The sequence below is a fragment of the Ovis canadensis genome, chromosome 22 (genome assembly GCF_042477335.2).
Source record: "Ovis canadensis isolate MfBH-ARS-UI-01 breed Bighorn chromosome 22, ARS-UI_OviCan_v2, whole genome shotgun sequence".
Taxonomy (NCBI): domain Eukaryota; kingdom Metazoa; phylum Chordata; class Mammalia; order Artiodactyla; family Bovidae; genus Ovis; species Ovis canadensis.
The window spans coordinates 31,067,990-31,083,430 of NC_091266.1; the positions used below are offsets into that span (position 1 = coordinate 31,067,990).

The 15,441-nt window shown below is 39.3% G+C and overlaps 1 long non-coding RNA gene and 1 pseudogene across 1 annotated transcript; one reads left to right on the forward strand and one right to left on the reverse strand.

Moving 5' to 3' along the window:
* Nucleotides 1-8: 8 nt before the first annotated feature.
* Nucleotides 9-3,788, forward strand: LOC138427952 (uncharacterized). Its single transcript, XR_011252231.1, has 2 exons — nucleotides 9-89; nucleotides 2,607-3,788. It is a non-coding gene; the product is annotated as an uncharacterized lncRNA (long non-coding RNA).
* A 9,271-nt stretch (nucleotides 3,789-13,059) lies between these two features.
* On the reverse strand, nucleotides 13,060-13,159 carry LOC138428010 (U6 spliceosomal RNA; annotated as a pseudogene).
* Between the last annotated feature and the right edge of the window lie 2,282 nt (nucleotides 13,160-15,441).

The following is a 15,441-nucleotide window of genomic DNA, read 5'->3' on the forward strand; positions in this document are numbered from 1 at the left end:
GGGCTGTCGTGCGCCCTCTCGCGGCCCTAGGCCGACGGCGCCCCGGCTTGTATGCGCATGGCAGCGCACGGCACTATGAATCACCAAAGGTGGGTAATCAGCGGTCTCTCTCCAGGGTCTCTGAATCTTTGACTCCTGCCCAATTTCCTTGCAGTTCTTCAGGAAATCGGGCTTTTCTTCTCAGAACGAGAGGATCTGACTTTTTCAACCATCCTGTATTTTGTGCCCCTCCTCATGTTTAGCTTGTTATAAGATATAGCTCGTGTACTCTTTTTTTTTTTTTTTATAAATACTGATTTTTGTGGGACAGAGAAGAGCTTATTTCATTTGTGAAATACCTGCCCCTTGACAGCTTCTCTGGGCGAGTTTGTGGAATGGCTAATGATTTCTCATGAGTTCCAACACTCAAAAGTCTATGATTCTTAATGTTTTATTTTGAAACCCTTTTTGCCTTAATTTAACCACTGCTTGATAAACAGTTATATCAGTGAGATTCATCTGCATTTCAGTTTTTTATAACTATAGCTTTTCTGTAAATTCTACTGTCTCCTTAGTAATTCCTCCAAAGTCATTAGTTTTAACAGGAAGATTTATGCATTGCAAGAATAACTACGTTTTTCAAAATGATTGTCTTTAAAGATTTTTTTTTTCATGAATAAATTGAAGAATTCTGCTTTAGTTTTTTTTCCTTGTTTTTGTTTTTAAAGTCTACAATTCTGAGAACATCCTGACAGTCTGGCCTAGCAGTCCTGAGCTAGAGAGGAAAGGCCAATAGAACCTCCAAAGAATCTGAGCTCCCTTGTAGGTGCTGGTCTTTTAGAGACTGAGAAGAAACCTTTCAGTTTCTGGATCCCACTTTAGAGACCAAGAATCCCATTCTATCCAGAACTCTTCTTTCCCTCTCTTCCAACTTCCTCAATTTCCCCACTGCTCTCCTTTACACACATTCTCAGAGACGGCAGAACCTGTCCCACTGGAGTATTACTTCATCAAACAAATTGAAAACATTAGCCTGTCCTCTTCCCAAGAGTCTGAATTCCTCAAACATAATAATTTATCTGTGGTCACTCCCATTCTTTCAGCCTCTTTCTTGTCCAGTCTCTCCAAGGATGAGGCATCTTCACTGCCGTTTGAAACGAACTTCTCCCAGGTTCATCACATTCCATGTATCACTAACTATCCCTGCTCTCTAGTTCCCTCCCTAGCACATTTTTCCCCTTGGCTGATTAATATATGCAAATATTGTCCATCCTTCATTTTTTTCCCTCATGAGTTCTCCTTTTAATTGCGGTTTTATTTTCCTCATTCTCTGGTTGTCTTTACTTCGAAAGAAAAAGGAAAAAACTTTATTTCTCTTGGTATCTCCACTTCATTTTCTCTATTATCACAGCCCAAGCCTGTGCTAGCTTTTTTAAGAATTAGGTCATACTCTTGGCCCATTTTAAGCTTATAATCAACTAAAACTCTTTGGATCATTTTTAAGCACTTGTTGCCAAGCTAATCTTTCCCATCTTGATTTTGAGCAATCTTTCATTTAAACACAAACTTAACAAATGGAAGTTTTCATGATTCCTACTAATATAATCTGGTTTCTCAGTTACATCGTCGCCAGCTTCGTGTCATTTCCCATTCACTCAATCCACACTAAGATTGGGATCAGTTTGGGCTAGATCCTCTTGGATTTTCCATAGCTTTCCTGAATACCTGGACTAAGAGGGGTCACTGGGCTACCCCATACTAACTTCACAGGGATGGTATCCAGAGGTTCCTGTGAACCCTTTTGAGATCCTGCTTATAATATTCTACTGTAACTGCTCTCAATAAGATCACCAAGAACCTTCAAGTAATGTGAATTTTTTTAAGTGTGCACTGAATTACAGTATTTCTTTTTTTTAACCTCACTAGATCTCTCTGCTGCAATTTTCCTTTCTCACGTTAGAATTTTGACTCTCTTGGCTCCCTTAACAGCCTCTTTACCAGCTTCTCCTCCTGCCTTCATTCCTTCGTCCTCCTGCCTCTTCAATGTAGGTTACTCTCAGGGTCCCACTCCTGACCCACCTTTCTACTTCTCTTTTTGTTCTGCTTGCTTTTCTGGTGTGATCTCATCCATCTACCTAATGCAAAGAGATTCCTAAACCTTATGTCGGTGACACCTATATGAAAAGATAATGAATTGGACTCCCTGTGTACAGCAGGTAAAGTAAAATGTCTGCCTCTCGAGAGATGTTTCTTTATGACTCCACTTAATAGATTCTATATGGGCTGAATGTGCCTGTGTACATATGTGGTATATAAAACTTAACTGTACTGAAGATTATTTTTATCGTTAAAAACATTGTTTACTCTTCTTAAAAATTTTTTTTCCTAAGCAAGGTCACACAGAGCAAATAATTTATATTGTGGGTCATCAGGAAATTAGGCTAAAATAGCTAATAATAATAATTATAACTAATGATTAATTATTTAATTTAAAATTGTTAACTCAAAAATCTAAATAACAAAAAATAATAGTGTAGCAGATACTGTCATCCCATTGACATGCTCTCAGCACTTTCCATTCAATACATGCAACTTTTAAGCTGAGGAGTTTTTCTCAACCCCTACAGGGCAGTCAAGAAGCACCAAGGACCCTGAGAGCAGTCTTCAATGACAGTTGAAAGCTGAAGGATAAATACATATGCCACGTGTGGTAGGCTGAAGAATATCCTCTGAAGATATCAGGTTCTGAAACTGGTGAATTTTATGTTTTGGAGCCAAAGGTATGATTAAGGATCTTGAGATAGGGAGATGATTCTGGACTGTCCAGCTAGGCCCTAAATGCAATCACATGTGTTCTTAGGGGAGCTAGGCAGAGGGAGGTTTCATGCAGATGGAAGAGGAGGAGACTTTGTGGGCACAGAAGTGGAGAGTGCAGCGTTGTAACCACAAGTCAAGGAGAGCCAGCAGCCACCAGAAGCAGGAAGAGGCAAGGAGCAGACGCTCCCGTGGAGCCTCCGGAGACAGGATGGCCCTGCTGACTGCATGATTCCAAGGATACTGATTTCGGACTTCTGGCCTCTAAACCTGTGAGAGAATAGGTTTTCATTGTTTTCAGCTCCCAAATATATGGTGATTGTCACAGTGACCGCAGAAGACTAATAGACTGATATTTATACCCATACGTACACCGAGGTCCCCACTTCTCAGAAGCAGAACAACTCTGAGGCATCTTCTGTTGTCTCCAGGAGTCTGCAGAAGCGTTGAGCCCTACCTGCAGGGTTACCCACCCATCAGCCTGTTCTGTTACTGACTTTCTCTTCTCAGTCTTGCTTGCTTATTCTTCCATCAGAGGTTCCAGGTCTCTCCTTCAATATAAATCACATACTCTCAAATCCTATATTAGTTTCCTGGAGTTGCTATAACAAAGTACCATAAACTGTGTGGCTTAAAACAAAAAAATTTATTCTCTCACAATTCTGGAGGCCATAAGTTAGAAATAAAATAAAGGTGTTGGTTCAGTTGGTTCCTCTTCAGGGCTCTGAGGAGAAGTCTGTTTCATGCTTCTCTCCTAGTTTCTGGTGGTGGCTGGCAACTCATGGCATTCTCTGGATTGTAAATGCGTCTCTCCTTTCTCTGCCTCCATCTTTACATAGCATTCTCCCCCGTCCCTGTGTCTTCACGTGGCCATCTTCCCCTCATATAAGAACACTAGTTATATTGGGTCAAGGACCCAGTTTCATGACATTATCACAACTTGGTAACATCTGTAAAGACCCTATGCCCAAATAAAGACATTTCTACATACTGGGGATAAGAATTATAACATCTTTTGTAAGGCGCATACTTCAACTCACAACACCTTGACTCAGTGTCAAATCTGGGGACCCCTAACCTAAGACAATTACCACTTAATAAGCATTTTTATTTCCTAAGCATAAGCATTTTTATTTCCCTAAATATAATTATTTTTCCTCAGTAATCTTATGATATTGTGTCCATTTCGAAGTTAATAAATCTGAGGATTAGATATTATAGTGTAGTCAGGTCTTTGTTTTACCACACGGGAAATGTAATAAGATGCCAGTTCTACCAGTGGGAATGGTTTTCAGCAAAAGAGATCAAATACCTTAAGCTTTTTCTTTTTTTTTTTCCCCTCATCTGCAGTATTACAGATCAGGAAACAAAGAGGGATTTTCCTAGGGTTGTGATAATCTTTTCTATTTGAGGTTTTGTTGATAAATTTAATTTCTAAGACCTGACATTTCCCCTTTCTTTACTTGCGTTGTCTGTTCAGAGCCACTCTTGTTTATTCATTGCTTTCCAGAATCTTCGGGGAAGGGGGAGTAGATTCCACACACAAAGTCAAGTCCAGTTTCTGATAATCCCTTTGGCAGCGATAGTTGCTCACTCTCTCTCTGTACCAGACTCTGCTAGGAGCTGTCTGTGAAAGAGTGTTCTATAAAACAAGGACACATTGTCTCTGCCTCTATTCTAAAGCTGCTGGTAAGTACCCTGCACAGGGAAGAGACCATAAAATGAAACATCTTAGGTACCTTGTATATCACAATGTGCTCCGGCTTATTCTAATATTCTCTACTTCATCTTTCACCAAAGGCCAAGTCCTTCCTCTGGTTACAAGTTTGGAAATACTTCCATTTATGAGCTTATCCTCATCTAGTCCTAAAAGCTGCTTAGGTGGCATTTATGCTTCTGATTGCTTCCCTTCATTTTATAAGCTGATACTGCTGATTATTATTTTTTTAATTGTTTATTTATTTATTTGGCTGTACCCAGTCTTGTGGGCTTCCCAGGTGGTACTACTAGTAAAGAATCTGCCTGCCAGTGCCTGAGACTCAAGATACCTGCATTCTATTCCTGGGTCAGGAAGATCCCCTCGAGAAGGAAATGGCAACCCACTCTAGTATTCTTGCCTAGAAAATTCCGTGGACAGAAGATCCTGGTGGGCTACAGTCCATGGTGTCGTGAAGAGTCGGACACGGCTGAGCGCACACACACATTCTACATACCCAGTCTTAGTTGCAGCAGGTGGCAGCTTCTATCTTCATTGCAGCAGGTGGAATCTTTGGTTGATTGGTTGTGACAATCAAACTCTTAGTTGTGACATATTGGGATCTAGTTCCCTGACCGGGGATCAAACTCAGGCCCCCTACATTGAAAGCATGGAGTCTTGGCTGCTGAACCACCAGGGAAGTCTGTGTTGCTAATAATTAAAATCCTCTCAGGTGAATAAATGGATGCATAAGTGAAATAAGATATTTGTGAATAAATTGATGAGAGATCTTGATGATCCAAAATGTCTCCTCCAACATCTGTCACACCTGAAAGAAGATGAAGTCTGTCCCTAAGGAATCCCTCTCTTCGGCTCATTAGGAGCAAAGGGACTTTTTAATATCCAGAAATTATGGGAATGAGTGGCTTCTGGAGGTGGCAAAGATGGGAAGTGGAGGAAGAATAGAAGGTAAGTCAAAGAGATGCCAGAACAGCTAGGTTTTAAACATCAGATGCACATATACCATAACATCATGATAATTTCAGTAAGCATATGAGTTATCCATTTCTGCTTAACAGATTGCTCTTAAAAGCTGTCAACTTAAAGCAACAATAAACATTTATTATTTCACATAGTCTCTGTGCATCTGGAGATTAGGAGTGGTTTAGCAAGATGGTTCTGCTTCTAAAAGTTGCAGTCTTACTGTTGGTCAAGGCTACAGTCATCCGAAGACTTTACTGAGGCTCAAGGATTAACTTTTTTTTTTCTTTTTTAAAATTTCTTTTTAATCAGAGGATAATGGCTTTACAATATTATGCTGGCTTCTGCCATACAACAGTGCGAATCAGCCATAAGTTTACATGTGTCCTCTCCCTCTTAAATCTCCCCCGGAAGGATTAACTTTTAAGATGGCTCACTCATATGGCTCTTGGCAGGACGTATCATTCCTTACTCACTGGCTTTTGGCAGGAAGCTTCAGTTTCTCACTACATGAACTTCTCCATAGGGCTGCTTGAGTGTCTTCATGATACAGCAGCTGGCTTTCCCCAGAGGAAGTTATCCAAGAGAGAGCAAGGGGAAAACTCTAATGCCTCTTAAAGATCTTAGTCATGGAAGTCATCACTCCCACTATTCAGTTTGTTAAAAATGAGTCACTTTATTTCAGACCACTCCCAATGATAGGGGAATTAGAGTATACTTTTTTGAAGAGAAAATATCAGAAAATCTGTGGACATATTTTAAAAACATCAATTTTGGATTCAGTGAACATTTATTGAGCATCTTTACTGGGACATGAGTAGGCACTGGATTTCAAACACAGATTATTTTCCTATTATCCAAGGCTAAAGAAATCAGAATTTTATATAGATAGACGAAATGATTTTAGAATACAGGACGTTACATGACTATGATAGGTTTAAAGTTGAATGGATGTGTAGGTGAGATTTAAATCATGGACAGCATGAGAGACTGATTTTCTACTGAGAAGATAAGAAAGATTATTTTGTAACCTGTGTGACTGCCCATTCATTAAACTTTGTAGGTCCTGAACTGAGAACTAATACCCAAGTACAGGAGTCTCAACTAATTCCACCTTTTAACCTGAGACACCTGGGTCATTACTCTGTATTTATAAACAATAAATATTTACTGTTTTTTAGATTATATTTAACTGATGAATTGAGGTGAATCCTAGGTATAAGTTTATGTACCCCCCCCCTTGCTTGTTGTAGACTTTGATTATTCTGGGTGTTTTGTTACTTATTTATTTGACATGGTCAGCTCTTTGGGATTTAGAACAGTCATAGGGGCACAGACTTGAGGCTCATGGCCAGATTCTGCCAGAGGAATAGTTTTGTTTGGTGAAAATTGTGTGTGTGTAATACTTGTCATTGATTTTTTAAATACCTCTGAGTGTACCATACACTCACTCAGTATTTAGTCTCTAGTTCCCCCACCAGCCCCAGTACTTCCTGTTGTCTGTTATCCATCAGCCTTATTGGTCCCTAAAGACGCTTGAGTATGAGACATGCCTCTTGTTTTTAAATCTCAGGATTGCATGGCATAATATTAGTTCAGCCTATTCTTACTCACCATCCCAAATGTGAACTGTTTTCAATAGATCAATCACTTTAGGTCAAAAGTACTGTTAAAAAAAAAAAAGTACTATTTTGGTGGTTGTTGCTAAGTTGTGTCCAACTCTTTGTGACCCCCTGAACTGTAGCCCACCAGACTCCCCTATCCATGGGATTTCCCAGGCAAGAATACTGGAGTGGGTTGGTAGCTATCTCCTTTTTAGCTTAGTCAGTATCCACTTGCATTCTGCTAAACCCTTGTTTTCTCTCCAGTTCTTTTTTCCTTTCCCTTCTATTCAGCATTCTTGGTGAATATTCCCCTCTTCCAGTTTCTCTCAATTGTCACATCCCGAATGGTATATGGAAAAAAGCTTGCGGATGACAGTGCCTACTAGTGAGTGAGATGGTATACAGCACCTGGCTGCAAAAGGTGTGGTAAACTTAAGAAAGAGTCCCTCCTCCTTTCTGGCAAATAATTTCAAGACCTTCTGTGAGGCTCTTTTCATAGCTCTTCCACTTTGGTTCTCTTTTCCAATCTTTATTGTCAGTTCATTAATTTATCCTTGTATTAATTCACCCATGTAACAAATATTAACTAGCCACTTAACTATCAGCCAGTGTCCGGGCATGAGAACGAGAATGATACCATCCCTGCGCTTGTAGGGCTTTGGTCTACTGATTGGAAGCAGATACTATTCAAACACACCACCCAGATAGATGTAAAGTTTTCTAATTCTAAAACGTTTGGTGTAATTAGTGGCGAAAAAGAGAGAATATGGTGTTAAGACCTATTATGATAGGGGACAATGGCCTCATCAGAGAGGTCATACGAGGCTTTAAAGAACTGATGACTGAGCTGAGATCTAAAGGAAAGAGGAGTTAACTGTGTATGTGTGTTTGGTGGCAGGGGCGGTGGTGATGGTCATCATTGTCTCAGAATTTTTAGCAAGTGGAACAACGTGCAAAGCCCTGTGATCAAAGGGAACAGAAGCTGATTGCCCATCACTTTGCTGCTCTCTTGCTTTTTCTTTCTTAACTTCCACCCTTTCCTTACTTCCTCCCCTTGTTTCTTTCTTCTTCCTTGAATGCAGAGTTAACAGCTTCCTCAGTTCTTGACACATTAGCATTATTCATCCATGCAGAGACTCTGTTACATTCTTATTTATCAGTATACTCAGTTTTACCCCTTTTAGCAATTCCTTTCTCTCTCTTCTGTATTCAGCTGTTGTTTATATAGATTTTTAAAATTTATTGATGTTCTTGAGAAAAGGCATATTTGTTTTGTATGTATGTATTATTCATCTATGTAAATGATTTTGTTTTATTATTCTCATTTCTTTTTTCACTTGGCAGTGGTTTTAATATGGTTATTCTGTATATATCTGTGTATCCTAACCTCACTGTGTATATCTGATCTGTTGCTGCTAATTGTTCCGTAGTTCTTCATCTTGTTTATTACATATTTATGTCAATTCAGGATTGTCTCAAATTCTTTTCCACCTCACACAAGAACAACAACAACACGCCTTAATGCACACTTTAATGAGCATCCTCTAGTATTCCTCTTAAGGACCTGTGAGAAATTTCCTTTGAAGGATATAATCAGGAGAGGAATTGCTGGGTCACAGGTTATGCATGTACTGGATTTGACTAAGTCATGCCAGCTGCATCACCAGAATAACTTATCTATCACAGTTTTTCTGTTATGTGGTTACCTCATCCCCACTGCCCTCCAACAGAGCACCCTAGAATCTTCTATTCAATTTTTTTTCCTCCTGTATTCTGTTTATCCTTCACGCATTCATTGTGAGCAAGCCACAGGGGTTCTCTTGTCTCCCCAGTGGCCTAAATCCAGAGCCAGTTTATCACAGCCCCTGCAGGAATTTACAATGCACAGTTGTATACTAAAGATAATTGCCATCTCTTAAAGGAGGTTTCTGTTGTCCATTTTGTTAAACATTTAAAACCACATGAGATGGCCTATAATTTGTATACTTTTTCATGGTGCCCTTTCAACTCACAAATATTTCTTAGGATTATCTCATCACTGAGGTGGACTAGAAGCAGGTTGGACCAAATAAATTTTTCACTTAATCTCAAAAGAAGAAATGTAAATAACTTAAGTAATATGGTTGTGGGGTGGGCTGGGATGGAGAAGGAGGCAGGTCCACCTTCATTAGCAGTACTTTTCAAAGAAAAGTATAATGGTTTGAAATAATTAAAGGAAGTCCTCTTGTAAAGTTGGAAAGTTTTCTTTTTTTAAGAGATAGGATCTAGCTTGGTGTGGGTTTAGGATGATGGGCACTTTCACACACTGCTGGTAGGAAATGTAAAATTATACAACCTTTTCACAAAGCAATTTGAAAATGTGTATCAAAGGACAAAACAGTGGGTTGACAGTGCAGAAAACTTTGGGAATAAACTAGCATTCTGCACCTCCTGCTACTAGGCATGAGGACACAACATCACTTCAGTGGTATTCTTACCAAAAATTCATAACCTGGATTGAATTATGAAGAAACAATTAAGCCAAACCGAAACTGAGGAATCTTATAAAACAGCCAGCCAATCTTTTTCAAAACTGTCAAGGTCATTCAGAATCAACTACTTAATTTACAGAGCCCTGATCAAATTAAAATGTGAAAATTTCAAAATTTCCTTAAAAATGATGAAGAATTTCAAGACAACGATGACAGAGCATTAAATCAGATGTGCAGGGCAGGACCCTGTGCAACTGGACAGATAACCCAGAGGTCATGAAAGACAAAGAAAGACAGAAACTGTCCTGCACCAGATCGGTCACATTAGCAGGACAAGCTGAACGATTTAAATAAGGTCTGTTTCTTAGTTCAGTTGAGTCGCTCAGTTGTGTCTGACTCTTGGCAGCCCCATGGACTGCAGCACACCAGGCCTCCCTGTCCATCACCAACCCCCGGAGCCTACTCAAACTCATGTCCATCGCGTCAGAGATGCCATCCAACCATCTCATCCTCTGTTGTCCCGTTCTCCTCCAGCCTTCAATCTTTCCCAGCATCAAGGTCTTTTCCAATGAGTCAGTTCTTTGCATCATGTGGCCAAAATATTGGAGTTTCAGCTTCAGCATCAGTCCTTCCAATGAATATTCAGGACTGATTTCCTTTAGGATGGACTGGTTGGATCTCCTTGCAGTCTAAGGGACTCTCTTATTTGCTTCTTCACAGTTCATAGTTATGATATGCGTTTGGAAATGCATTTCAGACTATTCTTTTAAAGAATTGCTATTTAATCCATTTTAAAATATCATAAAGGGGCTTCCCTGGTGGTTCAGTGGTAAAGAGTCTGCCTGCCAGTGCAGGAGACATGATCCCTGGTCTAGGAAGGTCCCACATGCCGAGGAGCAACTAATCCCGTGCACCACAACTACTGAGCCCATACGCTGCAACTAGTGAAGTCCGTGTGCCCTAGAGTCTCTGTGCCACAACAAGAGAAGGCACCACAATGAGAAGCCAGGACACTGCTACTAGAGAGCAGCCCCTGCTCACCACAACCAGAGAAAAGCCCCACGACACTGAAGACGCAGCACAGGCAATAAATAAGTGCACAAATAAATAGAAATATTTTAAAAATAAAATGTCATGAAAAGGAAAAGTATACAAATCCAAAAAAAACTCTCCATCATTCTCTTTTCATATCTATCCTTTTTGGTCTTTATCAAACTGGAGATGCTGATTTTATACATCATCATAATTATGATATACAGTTATGTTTCTCTACCTTTTATCTAATATTGTTTTGCAAAATGTCCCCATATTTCTATATTTTATCATTTTAATCAACTGTGTAATATTTCATAGATAAACCTAGTTTTTTGTACACTTTCTATATTAATACAGTTTAAATTTAAGTGATTTCTCACTTTTAACTATTAAACATTTTGTTACAGGCCTTTTTGTGTAGCTTTTATTTTATTATTTTGAATTATTTCCTTATGACACATTCCCAGGTGTAGGATTGCGGTGCCTCTTGATATGTGGCATCAGTTTGCTTCCCCAAAGGATCAGTATGCATTTCTAGAGCATCTTATCTCTCTCGGTTTGTGGCTGTCCTGCTGTGGTTTACCAAACAGCAGTTGCTTTGTGATCTTACTATCATTCATTTCCCACAAGAGTGTCTCACTCTTGTGGTTAATCTGCAATACACATCTTCTCAATGCTTGTATTCTAACTATAATCTGTAACCTTAATCCTAGTCACCTTCTCTTCCTAGCTAAGGCTTTACCAGGCATGCACGGAATTTAAATCATTTTTGGAAACTGAGGGTGATTCAAGGAAGAGGAACTTAGAAGAGTACTTTGAAGAAACAGCCAGAATGTAGGAGGAAGAAAATGGAGACAATAGAAAAATGAAACCTAAGGAAAAAGTGTTTCTTTTAAACAGCTGAAAGGTTAATATGAAGGTGACTAAAAGAGCAAGGCAGTGATCAGATACAGGTTTATTAGAAAGTGCTTTGGTTGCAGCACGGGGAAATGTTTGAATATGGCCCCAAGTGAATGTGGAGAAACTGGTTGGAGGTTACTTCTGTCACCCAGGGAAGAGATGGTGGTGACTTAGTCTGGGTGGGTAGATATTGTGAAGTGAGTACATTTAGAGGATATTTACATTGGATCCTTAGACCTTATCCATCTTATAGCTGAAAGTCTGTATGGATCTCAGCTATCTAGTTTCAGAGGATCTAATGTAAAACATGGTGAACTACAGTTAATAACATTGTATTATATAATTAAAAAAAAACATATTCAGGAGGGTAAAACAAACAGACCTTAGTGACTACTTGGTATTGTTGTTGTAGTTGCTCAGTGTTGTCAAACTGTTTTGTGACCCCATGGACTGTAGCCTGCCAGGGTCCTGTGTCCATGGTATTTTCCAGGCAAGAACACTGGAGTGGTTTGCCACTCCCTCCTTCAGGGGACCTTCCCAACCCAGGGACCGAACCCTTGGCTCCTGCATTGGCAGGCGGATTCTTTTACCACCTAGCTACCTGGGGAGCCCAGACTAGGTATATTAGCCTCCTAAGGCTGTGATAACTAATTACCACAGATTTAGTGCTTCAGAACAACAGGAATTTATTCTCTCACAATTCTGGAGACCAGAAGTCTGAAATCAAGATGCTGGCAAGGGGACTACTCTGGTGGCTGGGGTGAAGAATCCACCTGCCTGCCAATGCAGGAAACATGGGTTTCGATCCCAGGTCCAGGGAAGATCCCAGATGCTGCGGAGCAGCTAAGCCCACGTGCCACAACTATTGAGCTGATGCTTTAGAACCGGGAACTACAACTGCTGAGCCCACGCTCTACAGCTACTATAGCCTGCATGCCCTAAAGCCTGTGTTCTGCAACAGGAGGAGCCACTGCAATGAGACGCCTATGCACTGCAAATAGAGACTAGCCCCTGCTAGCCGCAACTAGAGAAAGCCCACAGGCAGCAGCAAAGACCCAGAACAGTAAAATAATAATAAAGAAATAAAATTAAAAAAATTATGTTGGCAGAGTTGGTTTCTTCTGAAGGCTCTGGGAGAGAATGCACTTCATGCCTCTCTCCTAATTGATGGTGTTGCCGGCAATCCTTTGTGTTCCTTTTGGCCTATAGCTGCATCATTCAAATCTCTGCCTGCATCTTCACATGATCTTCTTCCCAGAGTCTCCATGTGCCTTCTCCTCTTTTTTTTGCCACTCGTTACTATTTGGATTTTTTAATTTAACTTTTTTTTATATTGGCATATAGGTGATTAACAATATTGTATTCTCAGGTATATAGTTAAGTGATTTAGATATACATACATACATATATATGGGTGTGTTTATACATAAATATATTCTTTCTTTTTCAGATTATTTTCCCATATAGGTTATTACACCTATTGAGTCGAGTTTCCTGTGCTATACAGTAGGTCCTGTGATTATCTGTATTATATATAGTAGTGTGTATATGTTAATCCTGAACTGTTAATTTATCCCCCTCCAGATAGGAATACTTCGTGAATTTGTGGGTCATCCTTGCACAGGGACCATGCTAATCTCTGTATCATTCCATTTTTAGTATATGTGCTGCAAAAGCAAGCCCTTCTCTTTTTTCTTTCATAAGGACACCCATCACAGCTACTTATTAGCTCTGTGAGGAAAGGAGTGTGTCTAATCCAGGATTATCTCATTTTGGGGAAGCTTATCTTAATTATATCTGCAAAGACTCTTTTCTAATAAAGTCACATTCATAAGTCCTTGGAGTTAGGACTTGGACATATCTTTTCCAGAGATAAATTCAACCCACTACACTTGGCTAATTGGATAAGAAAGAGGGTGATATAGAAAGAAAATGACTCTTGGGTTTTAGGTGTGAGCAACTAAAATATTGTCATTTGGTGAGATATGGAATATTATAATAGGAGCAGATTTGGAGAAGGCATTTATGAGTTTAGACTTGGAGGTACTGGGATGGAGGTGACTTTAAGACCACCAAGCAAAGATACTGGGTATACAGTTGGCATATAGGATCTGGAGAAACTGAGTGGATGGTGGTGGTATGTATTAAGATGGAGAATGCTGGAAGAAAACTAGGAGAGGCTCATTTAATCATATTTATTACGTCTGTTATTGTTGTTCAGTCACTAAGTCGTGTCGGACTCTTTGCGACCCTGTGGACTGCAGCATGCCAGTCTTCTCTGTCCTTCACTATCTCTCAAAGTTTGCTCAAATTCATGTCCATTGAGTTGGTGATGCTATCTAACCATCTCTTCCTCTGCTGTCTTCTCCTGCCCTCAATCTTTCCCAGTATCACAGTCTTTTCCAATGTGTCATCTCTTTACATCAGGTGGCCAAAGTATTGGAGCTTCAGCATCAGTCCTTCCAGTGAATATTCAGGGTTGATTTCCTTTAGGATGGATGGTTTGATCTCCTTGCAGTCCATGGGACTCTCAAGAGTCTTCTCTATCAAAACAATTCAAAAGCATCAATTCTTCAGTGTTCAGCCACCGTTATGGTCCAACTCACATATCCATACATGACTAAAAATATCTATATATAAATATCAAGAAGGCATTCAGATGATAATGTTGGAGCTGCTGATACGAATTCTAGAGTCTTCAGTTGATAGATGATCATCTAAATACTGAGACTACCTGGGTTAAAGAGGGTTGAATAAGAAGAAAAGAGGGTTCAGAACTATTCCTTCAGGAAATTTCAGTTAAGAGGGAAGAAGTTTTTCTTGCCTTGAGGAAATTAAGAAGTAGTAGCCATAGAGGTAGGGGGGAAACGGAGAGAGTATGGCAACAATGGAGTAACAAAAACAGAGGAGCAAAAGTGTTTCAAGTTTGAAAGTCAGATGAATGAGTGTTTCAAAATGGAGGGGTGATCAACAGAATGAATGCTGTTGAGAGATGAAGCAAGATGGAGACTGGAATTTCTCTCTTAAATTAGGGACAGGGAAGTCATCAATGAGAGTGGACACAAGCTAGAATGGAGTAAATTGGGGGGCAGAGAGGAGTGAGAAAATAGAGACTAGAGACATCTTTAAAATGTTATTCTTTGGAAATAAACTTACAAAAAGTTACAAACATAAAAAATAATACAAGAAATACTCATATTCCCAGATTTGCCTAGTGTAACATTAAAAAAAATTTTTTTTGAAGTATGGTTTACAATATCTTGTTAATTTCTACTATATAGCAAAGTGATTCATACACACACAGACACATATTCTTTTCTGGTTTAGTTTATTGCAGGGCCTTGAACATAGGTACCTGTGCTATGCAATAGGACCTTGTGTATCCCTCTTTGCTTTGCTTCTTTAACATTTTATCCTATTTGCTTTATCCCTTGTTCTGTGTGCATGTGTATTTTTTTAAGTCATTTGAGGGTAAATTACATATATCATGGCCTTTTATCCTAAATACTCCAGAGTATGTTTCCTAAGAATAGAAACTTTTTTCTTATAGAATATAACAATTGTTAATTATAAATGTCAAAATTTTTATATTGACACCTTTATTTAATCCACTACGCTTAAGACAGTTGTGTTGACTGATTTAATACAGTCCTTCATATAATATTTTCTTTTCCTCTACCTAATACAAAGTCCAATTTGGGGGCAGGTATTACATGTAACTGTCATATTGTTTTAATATTCTTTAATCTCAAACATGTTCATAGCTTTTCTTTGCCTTTTATGATTTTGTCTTTTTTTTTTTTAATTTTTGAAGACTAGAGTACCCCCTCCCCCGCCCCCACCCCCATCACCATTACACTTTTTAAAAGAGAATTTTCCTCATTTTGAGTTCATCTGATGGTATTGTGTGATTAGACTGAGGTTGTACATCCTCGGACACATTGTATCCTTCTCAGGGTAT